The 12550-nt window shown below is 50.7% G+C and overlaps 1 long non-coding RNA gene across 1 annotated transcript; it reads right to left on the reverse strand.

The window, feature by feature from the left end:
- Window positions 1-4963: 4963 nt before the first annotated feature.
- LOC306810843 lies at window positions 4964-11847 on the reverse strand. The gene is made up of 4 exons (XR_013776559.1): window positions 11789-11847; window positions 6581-6646; window positions 5735-6091; window positions 4964-5633 (listed from the first exon to the last, which is right to left on the reverse strand). It is a non-coding gene; the product is annotated as an uncharacterized lncRNA (long non-coding RNA).
- Between the last annotated feature and the right edge of the window lie 703 nt (window positions 11848-12550).

The following is a 12550-nucleotide window of genomic DNA, read 5'->3' on the forward strand; positions in this document are numbered from 1 at the left end:
TATTGCATATGCACGTGTGGGATCATTATGTTACAGACTTTCAACACCATCTCATAAGGAATGCTGAAAAAGACCTTACAAGAGACTAAAAAAAAAATCCTGCACCTCTTAACATCCTGCACTTTTAACCAAAGGCTTAACTTGCACTGAGAGCATTGCTTTTCATATTTAAATCCCATCACCACATTTGCAGGCCAGGAGGAAATATATCCAGGCTTTGGAGCCCAGCTCTGAAGAGGGAGGTATGAAAATGGGGTCAGCTGGGAAAAGAGGCTGACACATGCCAGGGTGGCCCCAGAACAGGGTCTGGCTGTGAAAGGAAAACCCAGCACAGGACCTGAGCCTGCTCCCCCTGGATCCTGCTCCCAGTGCTCTCTCCTGGGCTTTACCTCTCTTAGATCCTTATCCCAGTGCTCTCCTGTGTTTTGCCCCTTCTTGGATCCTGCTCCAAGTGCTCTCTCCTGTATTTTGGCACTCCAGGATCTTTATCCCAGTGATCTCCTGTGTTTTGCCCCTTCTTGGATGCTTATCCCAGTGCTCTCTCCTGGGTTTTGGCACTCCATCTCTGTTCCCAGTGTTCTCTCTTGTGTTTTGCCCCTCTTAGATCCTTATCTCAGTGCTCTCTCCTGGGTTTTACCCCTATTGGATCCTGCTCCAAGTGCTCTCTCCTGTATTTTGGCACTCCAGGATCTTTATCCCAGTGCTCTCTCCTGTATTTTGGCACTCTAGGATCTTTATCCCAGTGCTCTCTCCTGGGTTTTGCCCCTCTTAGATCCTTATCCCTGTGCTCTCCTGTATTTTTCTCCTTCTTGGATCCCTATCCCAGTGCTCTCTCCTGTGTTTTGGCATTCCATCCCTGCTCCTCTTGGATCCCTGCTCCCACTGCTCTCTCCTGTGTTTTGGCACTCCAGCACACAGGCAGCTTCCAGCTACTGGAGCTGTGGCTGCTTTCATTTGCTGCCAGAGAAAACTCTGAGCCTGCAGCCCTGACCAACCATCAGGCCTGCAGCTCCCAGCCCTCAGAGGTCTTTCAAAGCAGCTCTTTCTTTTGAGGTTGGGGGAAACCACTGGCTTTGGTGAGATCTGCTGCTTCTCTTTGCATCTGGGGTGTTTCTTCACGTGTGCAGACAGACTCATGGGTTTGCAGGGGCTGGGAAAGGGCTGTGCCACCCCCAGCCCTGCTTTGGGACCCTCCTGAGCACCTTTACCTGCGCTCACAGGGAGCAGGATGGATATGGACACAGCTCACAGGGAGCAGGATGGACACAGCTCAGAGGGAGGATGGACAGGATGAAGATGGACACAGCTCAGAGTGAGGATGGAGATGGACATAGCTCAGAGTGAGGATGGAGATGGACACAGCTCACAGGGAGGATGGACAGGCTGGAGATGGACACAGCTCAGAGTGAGGATGGACAGGCTGGAGATAGACACAGTTCACAGGGAGGATGGAGATGGACACAGATCTGGTCACATCCTGCTCAGCTCTCACACACAGACTGGTACTCATCTCCCTCAGCTCCCAGCCAGGAGGGGACCTGTCTCTAACATGTCTCAAAATTTACCTTTCCTAGCAAGGCTAAAAGGATGGCATCTTAATTAGATGGGAAAAGTACATCAAGCTCATTAACTAATTACAAGGGAAAGTCCCTGCAGCAGATGCCTGGATTGCCTAAAGTGCTGCTTACTCTTAACTGCTAACTTTGAAAGGGATTCTGCTATTAAAGCATTATTTTGTTCCAAAAGCACAACAAAGTCATTTATTTTTTATCTTGCCTCTCCAAACTAATCCCTCACAGCTTTTCCAAAGCCTTGTGTGAGAGGCAGAGGCTGGGGGCACTGGAAATCATCCTCAGAGATTGCTGGGACCCTCCCCAGCTGCTTTGGGGGGACAATCCAGTGCCTGACAGCTTCAACTGCCTTCAACTGGTGCCTCTACAGCCCTGTCAGGAGCAAATTATTAAGCAACCTGAGGGATGAAGTGTGGACTTACCAAGCAGCCAAGAATAAGCTCATCAATAACCTCCCCATGACCACAGCAGAGTGCCCTCCTGTCCCTTCTAGTGGGAGCTGGTCAAGCAGCAGGAGGAGATGAATCTTGTGGCTCCTTGCACCAGATAAGGATATTAACTAGAAATGCTGTTTATACCTCTGAGCACCCATCCCTGCTCCTGCACCAGCTGGGGAGGCACAGGCTGCACTGAGATGGGATTTTGGAAGGAATCCTCCCCTGGGAGGGTGGGCAGCCCTGGCACAGGTGCTCAGAGCAGCTGTGGCTGAGCCTGGCAGTGCCCAAGGCCAGCCTGGATGGGGCTTGGGGCAGCCTGGGACAGTGGGAGATGCCCATGGATTTTTAAGATCCCCTCCAACCCAAACCCTTCACCCCAAAAACATTTCCTCTCCACCAATGAGAACCAAAGAAATTTCATAGAACTGCAAAAAGGGACACAAACCTTGCAACAACCCATCCCAAGCTTCCCAAAGCCTGAGGAGCCCCAAATTCTCCCTGAGGAGCACAGCTGGAGTCAGCAGAACCCCTTGGGAAGGGGGCAGTGCTCTCCAGGTGTCTGCTCCCCAAACTGCAGACAGCAAACCCTAAACATCTTCCCTCCTCCTCTCTCACTGAAGGAATTCCTCAAAACATTCCTAATTTTGTAATCTCAGCTGTCATACAACCTCAACAGAAAATGGCCAGATTCAGAGGAATTCTTTGCCTAAACCTACCATTAACTGTTCCCCCCACACCCCCTGACCCATTTACACAAACAAACAAACAAATGAAAGACCCCACAGCCCTGCAGGGGTGTTGTTGCTGTTTTCCTTTCCCTGGAAAGCCTGAGGATTGCCTGGGCAGGGGATCCCAGCTGTCTGGGGTGCCTCAGCCACCCATCCCTGCTCACGGGAGCATTGTCAGCCAGCAGAGCCATAAATCTCCCTCAGGACAGGAACCTGGAGAGCAAAGCCATGTAACCCAAACAGGCTCAAAGCAAAAGAGTCCCTTTAGTGTGAGGGTGGTCTGTGTAAAGTTAGGAGACACCTGCTAGCAGGCCCTGAGACACAAGCATCTGTGTAAACTTGCCCCCTCCCTGCAGCCCTTAGAAGGTGTTGAATGAAGCAGTTTTCATGAAAAAGGCTCTGTTGGGGCAGCTCTGAGGCTCCCATGCAGCTCAGCCAAACAGAGGCAGGGCTGTGCAGCCCTGGGATGGATTACCAGGAGCACAGGGAGCCCCATTAATTGGGGTGTCACGCTGATGTGCAGCTCACTGGAGGCTGGGGTTGGGTGTTGGGGTGATAAGAGCAGGGGCTGGGGGAGCACAGCAAAACCCAGGGGAGCTGGGGGAACCAGAGGGTCAGGGGGGAGCCCCACAAGCAGATCCTGAGGGCTCAGAGCCTGGGGGGATCAGCTCAGCCCCCTGCACACCCTGGGCCAGCAGTGGGTTGGCAGCACAGATTTTGGGCTGGTCCTCCAGGCAGCAGGATTTGAGCACTGATTTCTTTTTAATTGGGAAGCAAAAGCTAAACAGTGAACCCTCTATACACAAGGCCATCACACCTTCTTATGAATTAAACAGTGGAAATGCTTGAGCTCTGGCAAAGCTGAAATCTGGAAATACCAATATTTCACCAAAGAGGTTTTTAATATGCAGAAGTGTCATACACATTGCTCTGAAGTTCCTGGCTGTGGGTGAAATCTTCTCATCATCAACTCTCAATATAATATGTGCTTATCTTAAAGGACATTTACTTTCCTGTGCTTACGGCCTGTATTTGAATTGTCAAATGACACTTTGCTGAAATTATTAAAACCTAGAGGTCACAGGGAGCCTGGCTTGAAAGCAGGAACACACATTCTTTCGTCTGAGCAAAAGTGCATATTTGGAATTTTAAATGCAAATTTTTTTTTTTTTTTTTGGAGGAAGAATCGCTTTTCTGGCAGCCAAGTACAGATGGAACATTTGAAAGAAGGTTCTGCTTTAATTTTTGACAAGTGCTGTGAATAGACATCCTGCTCTGCTGGGAGAGGGGAGGGATGAGGCAGAGCCCCAAGCCTGGTGGGTGAGTGGGGGTCTCACCCTCAGCCCTCCCTGGTGGGTGTTTGAGGCAGCTCAGAGCTCACAGACTGCAGCAGAGCTGGCAGCTTTGGGCAGCTTTGGGCAGCTTTGGGCAGCTTTGGGCAGCTTTGGACAGCACAGGGAGGGCTCTGGGGGTGCTGGTGCTGTCCCCCACCAGCCTCTGGCTCTGGTCCCAGCCCCAGTGGAGAGCAAGGCTCTGGATTTTGGGATATCCAAGTTTTCCTACCTAGATAAAACCTGAGATTTTAGACACCAAGGTGCCTTCTTTCCACTGGATTCCAGAGTAAAACCAGACCCTTCCACATCATCCCTGCACCTTCAGAGGAAACTGCACCTTCTCCAGGAGCACTGCTCCAGCTGAGCCACATCTGCCCCTGCAGGAGGATGCAGCACCATGGAATGGGACTGTGCCACCACCCTGAGTGACTGACTGTGTCAGCTTGGATTCTGACTCTGGCAGGGTTTGGGATTGTTCTGTGTAATACTGCAATTCTATTTTAATTTTCCTAGTGAAGAACTGTTATTCCTAATTCCCATCTCTTTGCCTGAGAGCCCCTTAATTTCAAAATAATAATATTAATTTGGAGAAATGGAGTTTACATTCTCCATTTCCAGGAGAAGCTTCTGCCTCTTTTGGCAGACACCTGTCCTTAAACCAGGACACCCTGTGAATCCAAACCCTTCTCCTCTAGCATGATGTGACCTGACTGTGCCATGCTCCATCCTGGTGCCTGCCCAGACAGGGGGACACTGCCTGCCAGCTCCTCACCCCCCTCTCCATCAGCACAGCTCCTCTGCCCCTTCCCTTCCCTCCTGGAGAGCTCCTCGGTGCTGATCTGAAGTTTGGATGCTGTGTTGTTTTTATATATAAATGACATTATGACAAATGATGAAGGATTAAATTACACTTCAATCAAATCATGCCAAACCAGTAGGGATTGAGGTCCCAGTGGAAAGTATACATGGAGTTCCTCAGCTTCCTGATTTGAATGACTTTGTTCTTCTTCCAGAGAAAAGGGGAGGGGGGGGGGACGAAGGAGAAGAGAGGGAAAAGGGAGAGGAAGGGGGGATTTGGCCTAAAATGAAACATTTTCCTTTTAAGTTGAACATTTGAAAATGGCTGGGAGGAAAGAGCTGAAACACTGTAATGGCTGATACTGAAGAACAGCCTGGGACTTTTGCTTTTTGAGAACAGAAGCCAGGGCGAGAGCTGTGGTGTGAAAAAGGCAGCGCTGTGTGCCTTGAAGGGGAAGGTGTTTGCAGATCCCACCTCCTGCAGGCACTGAGAGCCCCCTGCGAGGCACTAACCCAATTAGCTTTGCTAGAGCTGTGCCTTGCAAAGGCAGAGCACTGACAGTGGTTTTGGTAAAGGCTAAAGAAGCTTCCTTGTGCCTTGCACTCCATCGGAGGCATTTATTATCTTTGTGCTGCCACATCTTGCAGGGGTTGGCTCCAGAGCCTCCAGCTCTGCAGCTCTGGCCAGCCCAGAACCTCTCTGCTCACTCTCAGCCCTGTTGGGAATGAATCCTGCAGAAACAGCCACTCCAGGGGTGAGTTTGCCTGCAGACAGACAGACAGACAGATGGACAGCCAGGCAGACACTGCACTCTAGGATTTGCCTTAAGCACTTTGCCCTGAAAGTTGTATTCAGTACAACCCACCTGGAGCTGATTTGTGAGTGCAGATCTCAGCTGTTGTGTCCAACAGAGCCTGTCAGTGGTCAGGCACTGGTGAGATGCCCAGGGAGGTGGTGGAGTCACCATGTAAGTGTTCAAGAGGCACCTGGATGCACCTGGGTTGTGGTTTAGGTGCTGGGTGATGGTGGCACTGGATGATCCTGAAGGTCTCTTCCCACCCTGGTGGTTCTGTGATCAGTGGAAGCCCAAATAAGTCAAGCAGGAGACACCAGGATCCCATTTGGCTCAAAGGTTGCCACTGAGGAGCAGCTGGGTTGATTTGGGGGTGGCCCAGCCCAGGATGGCATCAACCTGATGAGCTCAGAGCAGCTCAAAGCCTCCCTGGCAGATGAGAACAACATTTCAGTGAGTTCTGAGAGCTGTGGCTCCAGTCTGTGTGTGAACCACAGAGCCAGAGGGGGTTCAAGACCCTTTCCCACCTCCCCATTTGATTATTCCTGTCCTCACACAACAACCACCACCTGCATATGGTATCTGTGATGGACAAACTCCTCTCTGGTCCCATTATTACATTATTGTAATAATCTAATCTTGCCAAAAGGCAAAGAGAGCACTCTAGCAAGTCTAAATCACCAGTCTTAAGGAAGGACAAGGCCAATTCAACTGAGAAAAGAGCCAAGCCTACATAAGCACACATGTGCACATGTCTACAAGTGTGCTCAGGCACATACTCCTGCACCTGAACAGGATAAAATCAGATCATCCCCTTCCCAAAGTCCTTCTACTATGATTTTTCTCCTCATAGTAACAGGCTTTGCAAAGTATGTTAAAGAACAATTCAGCAATAATTCCCAGGAAACCATTTGTTACCTGTGCTTAACGTCCGTTCTGCTCACGTGGCAGCTCAACTTTCTGACACAGAAATCCAGGAGAACTCTTGGAGAAATCAAGACCCAAATTGGTTCAGCCTCTGAGGATAATAACGACTTAGAAATATGTATAAATTTAAGTGATTTTGAATAAGGACAGCATTTCAAAAAGCACTCGAATTGTTACTTTGAAATAAGCCATTATTTTCTGCTTTTTTAAATTCCAGTCTTTAATAGGGGATGAGACCCAGACTGCCAAGAACCAAGGAGAGTTTTTGATGCAAATGAAAAGCAGCATTTAAGAAGTGCAAGTATCCCATAATAGAGCCCACAGCACATTGCCAGCTCCCAGGCACATCCAGGGATCCATCCAGGCTGGGACACCAGGGCAGGGGGTTTAGAGAAACCCTGAGCTCCTGGCTGACCTGGTTTGTGCTGCTGGGACCTCAGGGCTCAGAGCACAGCCCCACATCCCACTGTTCCCAGTCAAAAAACACAGAAATCCCATTATGGGGTCAGATCCAGACACACATGGGGAGATGTGGCCATGCAGGGAAGGGGTGGGTGACAGGAGAGCTCTTGGGACTAGTTTTACTGATCCTGCCCCTGCCCAGTGTCCCAGGAAAAGCTCAGTGGGGTTGATAAGGACACTTGGAGGGAAAAAGCTCTGGCATCCATCACTGGGATGGATCACTGGGAGTGATTCACACATTCACCAAGGAGTTCAGGATCTCCACACTCAAACCCTCCATGGACTCCTGGCAGTGCCAGAGCTCCCAAAACACTGCCTGGTGGGTGAGGGGGAAGAAGCAGCTCATGGAGAAGGCAGCAGCAAGAACCAGGAACTGCCAGTCCTCCCCACACAGAGAGAAAAAGGAGCAGGACATGGAGAAAAAGGAGCAGAACATGGAGGGAAAGGAGCAGGACATGGAGAAAAAGGAGAAGGACATGGAGGGAAAGGAGCAGGACATGAAGGGAAAGGAGCAAAGCATTGAGAGAAAGGAGCAGGACCCAGAGGAAGGAGCAGGACATGGAGGAAAAGGAGCAGGACATGGAGAAAAAGGAGAAGGACATGGAGGGAAAGGAGCAGGACATGAAGGGAAAGGAGCAGGACGCAGAGAAAGGAGCAGGACATGGAGAAAAAGGAGAAGGACATGGAGGGAAAGGAGCAGGACATGAAGAAAAAGGAGCAGGACACAGAGGAAGGAGCAGGACACAAAGAAAGTAGCAGGACACAAGGAGAAAGGAGCAGGACATGAAGAGTAAGGAGAAGAACACAGGAAAAGGAACAGGACATGGAGAGAAAGGAACAGGACACAGGGAGAAAGGAGCATCACACAAGGAGAAAGGAGCAGGACACAGAGGAAGGAGCAGGACACAGAGAAAGGAGCAGGACACAGAGGAAGGAGCAGCACTCAGAGAAGGGAGCAGGACACAGAGAAAGGAGCAGCCCCAGCTCAGCCCCAGCTGTGCCATGGCTCCTTCCAGCTGGCCAGGACAAAGTTCTGCCCAGGAGAGCAGAGCCAGCAATCAGGGACAGGCTGGGGTGGTGGGGAGGAGATGGCAGCAGGGAGTGAACCATGGAATCATTGAGGCTGGGGAAGAGCTTTGGGATCAGCACCCAGAGCCACCACTATCCCAGGTGCCACATCCACAGGGATGCTGAACACTTCCAGGGGTGGTGACCCCACCAGTGACTCTGTGGTGACTCTGCCTCCAGGGGTGGTCACTGTCTACCTTGGGCAGGCTGTTCCTTGCTTTACAACCCTTCCCACGGAAAACTGTTGTTAATATCCAACCAAATCCCACCCTGGTGCATCCCCAGAGGATCCCTCATGCCAGGGGCGAGTGGGAGGAGGGAAGGTGGGAGCCTGGCACAACAGGGGAGTGACAGAACAGGAGCTGGCCCTGGACAAAAGGCCCAATTAAAGTGTCCTCCTGCAAACAAACATCCCCACAGCCCAACTTTTACAAAGGAAAGAAAAGGGCCACGGGATCGGCGGGATCAGCCTAAGTCATGTACATCTATTTAACAAGAAAACTCATTGATAAGCAAACCACCTGATGCTTGCACAGCAGAAAAGAAAACACCTGGTTCTGCCTGTGGGTTGATAAGCCAATATCTTTAATCTTTTTTTTTTCTCTTGATGACTGAAGTACACACTCTGTGCGGCCCTATGCTCCAGCCACATTGGTAATAGTAACAAAGCTTTGATGTCCCCCTCATTCAACAGAATGTTGTTTAGTTCAAAGCAAAGAACAGAGGCAATTCTTTGCTTTTAAATTATTAGCTCCCTAAGTCTTCTGTAATGATATAGTTTGACTGAAGTGTGCAGTTTATTAACTACATAAAGACGATATTATTAGAGCGGAGAAAGGCAGCCGAAAGTTTTGCCTTTCAGCTCAGCAGCAGGGGTTTTTGATACTTTGATCTCAATCAATGCTAAATGTCTTTGTGAGATAGAGGGAGCAGCAGAAATTACCTTTGGCACCATGACTACATCAATTATTTAGTTCTTTTTCTTATAAATTAAAGTGTTCTTCAACTTTTACCCCAATTTTTTCTTCCTCTTCCTCTTCTTTTTTTTTTTTTTTTTTTTTTCCTTTTACTCTTCAGTTATTGGGGGGGGGGGGGAAAGCTGACTGGAAGAAGTCTGGCTGTGAGTATTAATAAAAATTCCACTGACCTTTCCCAGCCCTGGTCTGGGAGGGTCTTCTCTGTGTGAGGAGGTGGATTCATGGGAACAACAACAGCAGAAGGGGGCTTGGGGTAATGTGCTGTTTAATCAAATGACTGTGTAGGCTCTTATTCCAAAATTGTCTGTATAGCCTAATTTATTTATTTTTTTCTGTTTTCCCTTGTTCTTTTCCAGTATTGCTACTATGAAAAATGGGACACCTGACAAGAAAGGTGGAGGGAGACTGTTTAGAAGAGCAAGTAGTAACAGGACAAAGGGGAATGGCTTCCCACTGCCAGAGGGCAGGGTTAGATGGAATATTGGGAAATATCCTTCCCTGGGAGGGTGGGGAGGGCCTGGCACAGGTTTTCCAGAAAAGCTGTGGCTGCCCCATCCCTGGCAGTGTCCAAGGCCAGGCTGGAGCACCCTGGGGTGCTGGAAGGTGTCCCTGTGGGACTGGATGGGCTGTAAGGGTGTTTCCAACCCCAAAGATTTGATGATTGCAGGACTCCTGAGGCTGGAGGCAGAGCCTGCCCCGGGGCTGCAGCAGCTGATGCTGCATGCAGAAACTCTCATTACAGCCACTGGTGTCAGCTGATCCCACCCAGAGCTGTCACCAAACCCTGCCCACACACAGCTCTGCTCCAGCCTGGAGTTCATCCCCTAAAGCCAATAACAAACCATTCCCTGAGCTGATTGATCCCATCCCAGGAGGGGGGACAGCTCCTTCCCTGGGTGAGTGAGGATAACACAGCTCAGGCAAACGAGTGGATATTTCAGTGGGGTTTGTGCTCTTTTGGTGCTTCAGGGGAGAGGCTGGAGCAGAGCCAGGGGAGGATTGTCCCTGCAATCTTGGGGACAGCAGCTGTGGCTGGGCTCAGTGCTGTGGTGCACCAGAGTGTGCCAGAAACCACTGGCAGCAGAACCTTGAACACGAGCAGCAGGACCACAGAGGTGCTGAGGAGGAGCCTTTAAACCAAGATTTAAAACGCTGACCTCTGGCCAGAGAAATTCTCTGTGAGCAAGAAATAAAAGAGGTCTTTGCAGAGGTGTTGAGGCATGAACTATGAGAACTTCAATATATTTATGTGTAGAATGTGTTGGAGAACAACATAATTCCGTTTTCATGCTGATCAAAGTTTTGCAAGAAGGAGGACTTGAGACAGTGTGCTGAGCTGCTATGGCAACATGAATTTTAAAAAGTAAACTGACTTGCAAGAGCTTATCTTTTCCTCTTTAGTGTGGTGCAGAACAGATCAGGGAACCTCTACCTGAAATGGATCCTGTGAGGTGCTCACCTCTGCTTCTGGTGCAAAATGCATTAGGCATATCCCTGGTGGCAAGGGGACAGCAATTCTGTGAGTGGGTTTGTGTTGATCCCCAAAGAGCCAAGTCATGCTCATGCTGTCCCTGGGTGTTTATCTCAGCTCAGGGACTCACATGGCTGCAGCAGGGAGCACCTGGGCAGTGCTGGCACCTGTTCTGGGAGCAGGGGCTGCCAGGCTGGCTCGGGGTCAGTTCCACCCACGGGCAGGTGTGCCCAGGGCACCAGGGCTGGCTTTGCAGCTTGCCTTTCCAGCCAGCAGAGCCAGCAGCCTCCTGCTCCCTGCCAGCTCCTTCAGGAGGGGATGTGAGAGGAGCTGTCACGCTCTGAGTCAGCTGTTCTTCCAGGGCTGGCATTCCAGGCAGGAAGAGGAGCCATCCCAACCCTGCTGCCTGCCAAAACCGCCCTGGGAATCCCATGGGAACCAGCCCTGGCCCGGGCCAGCTGGTCCTTCCTGCTCCCCAGGCCTGATCCTGCTGGATGCTGAGCATTCTTTGTTCCATTTTTAAATTAATGAGCCTTGAGCAATGCACGGGCCCAGAGCAAGGAACAGCCCTCGGTGTTTTGGCCAAGCTGGAGAGGAGAGGGAAATGTCAGGATGTGAATGAAGGGAGAGATGCCTGGAGAATTAATCCCTAACCTGGAGGATTTAAGCAGAGATTTTAACCTTGCTGCCACACACAGCTCTCCTCCCAGCACAGGCTGTGACCCAGCACTGGCAGCCCCATCTCTGCAGAGAAGGATGAGCATCTCCAGCGTGGGACGAGCTCCCATCCTATCCCAACAGTGTCCCCTTGAGGCTGGTGGCTGAGCCAGCCCTCGTGGAGGTGCAGAAGCTGCTCTTGTATTCCAGGCTGCTCCAAAAAACAAATCCTGAGTGGAGGATCCCAGAGGAGCCCACCCCACTGTGAGTGTGGGATCTCCACGCTTGGGAGTGGAGCTGGGGAAGAATCTCCTTCCAAGATCATTGTGAATACCCAAATTGGAGCAGGCAGCACCTGGAGGGTGGGGGCTCCTGGGAGGGTCTGTGCAGCCATGGGAGGTTGGAGATGCAGAGGGCACAGGGCTCCCTCACTGCTGCTGCTGCTGTTGGAATCTCCTTTCTTCTGGCAGCCAAGCAGCAGGGAGTTTGCTGAGAAACTGCCCACAGGGAGAGATCACTTTTTCCAGTCATTAACCTCACACATCCCTCACATTACAGGAATACCTCGGGTGTCTGAGCTGCTGCAGGCAGCTAATTCCTCCAGGTGACTGCAGGCAGATCAGTGGGCTCTACACAGCCAGGGGGTTTGAAGTGCCAGAGCTGAAAGCTCTCTCCAGCAGGGGACACAGCCTCAGATGTCACAGCAGGCTGGCAGGAGGGGCTGGGGGCTGCCACTGCCAACCTGCAGGCAGCAGGCACCCAGGGGAGCCAGGGCAAAGGGAGGAGATGCACTGTGCCAGGGAAAAGGGCTGGAGGGGAAGGGTGTTGGGGAAAAAGTATATGGAGGATACTGGGGAATAAAAACCAGTGCCCTGGAGGGATAAATGTTGGGTAGTGGCAGTGCTGGCCTCTGGGATAGGTGTGTACCTGGCTGGATGTCGCTGCACAGGGTGTCCCAGCCCTGGCAGAGCAGCAGATTTGCATCTGAACTCCTTCCTCTGCTGTGGAAAATGAGCAGGAGGAGTATTCAAAGGCAGGGAGGTGCCCAAGGGGAGCCCAAAACCAATGAGAGAAGTGTTTACAGCAGGATGGCTTTTATCATGTGTACATAATACTAAATAAAATATTATTTTCTCTGAAAGATTACAATGTCCCCTTGTTGTGTTTCCTGGATTATACACCACCAGCATCCTGCCAGGACTGGCTGTAACAATAATATAGTAACAACATTCACACAAAAAAATTGCAGAAGACACCACTTTTGTCTCTCATCAATAACAGATGTCCCTGTCAGGGACAGCAGAGCAGGACCAGGTCCCTCTGACA

Source organism: Erithacus rubecula, assembly GCF_903797595.1.
Source record: "Erithacus rubecula genome assembly, chromosome: 20".
Classification (NCBI taxonomy): domain Eukaryota; kingdom Metazoa; phylum Chordata; class Aves; order Passeriformes; family Muscicapidae; genus Erithacus; species Erithacus rubecula.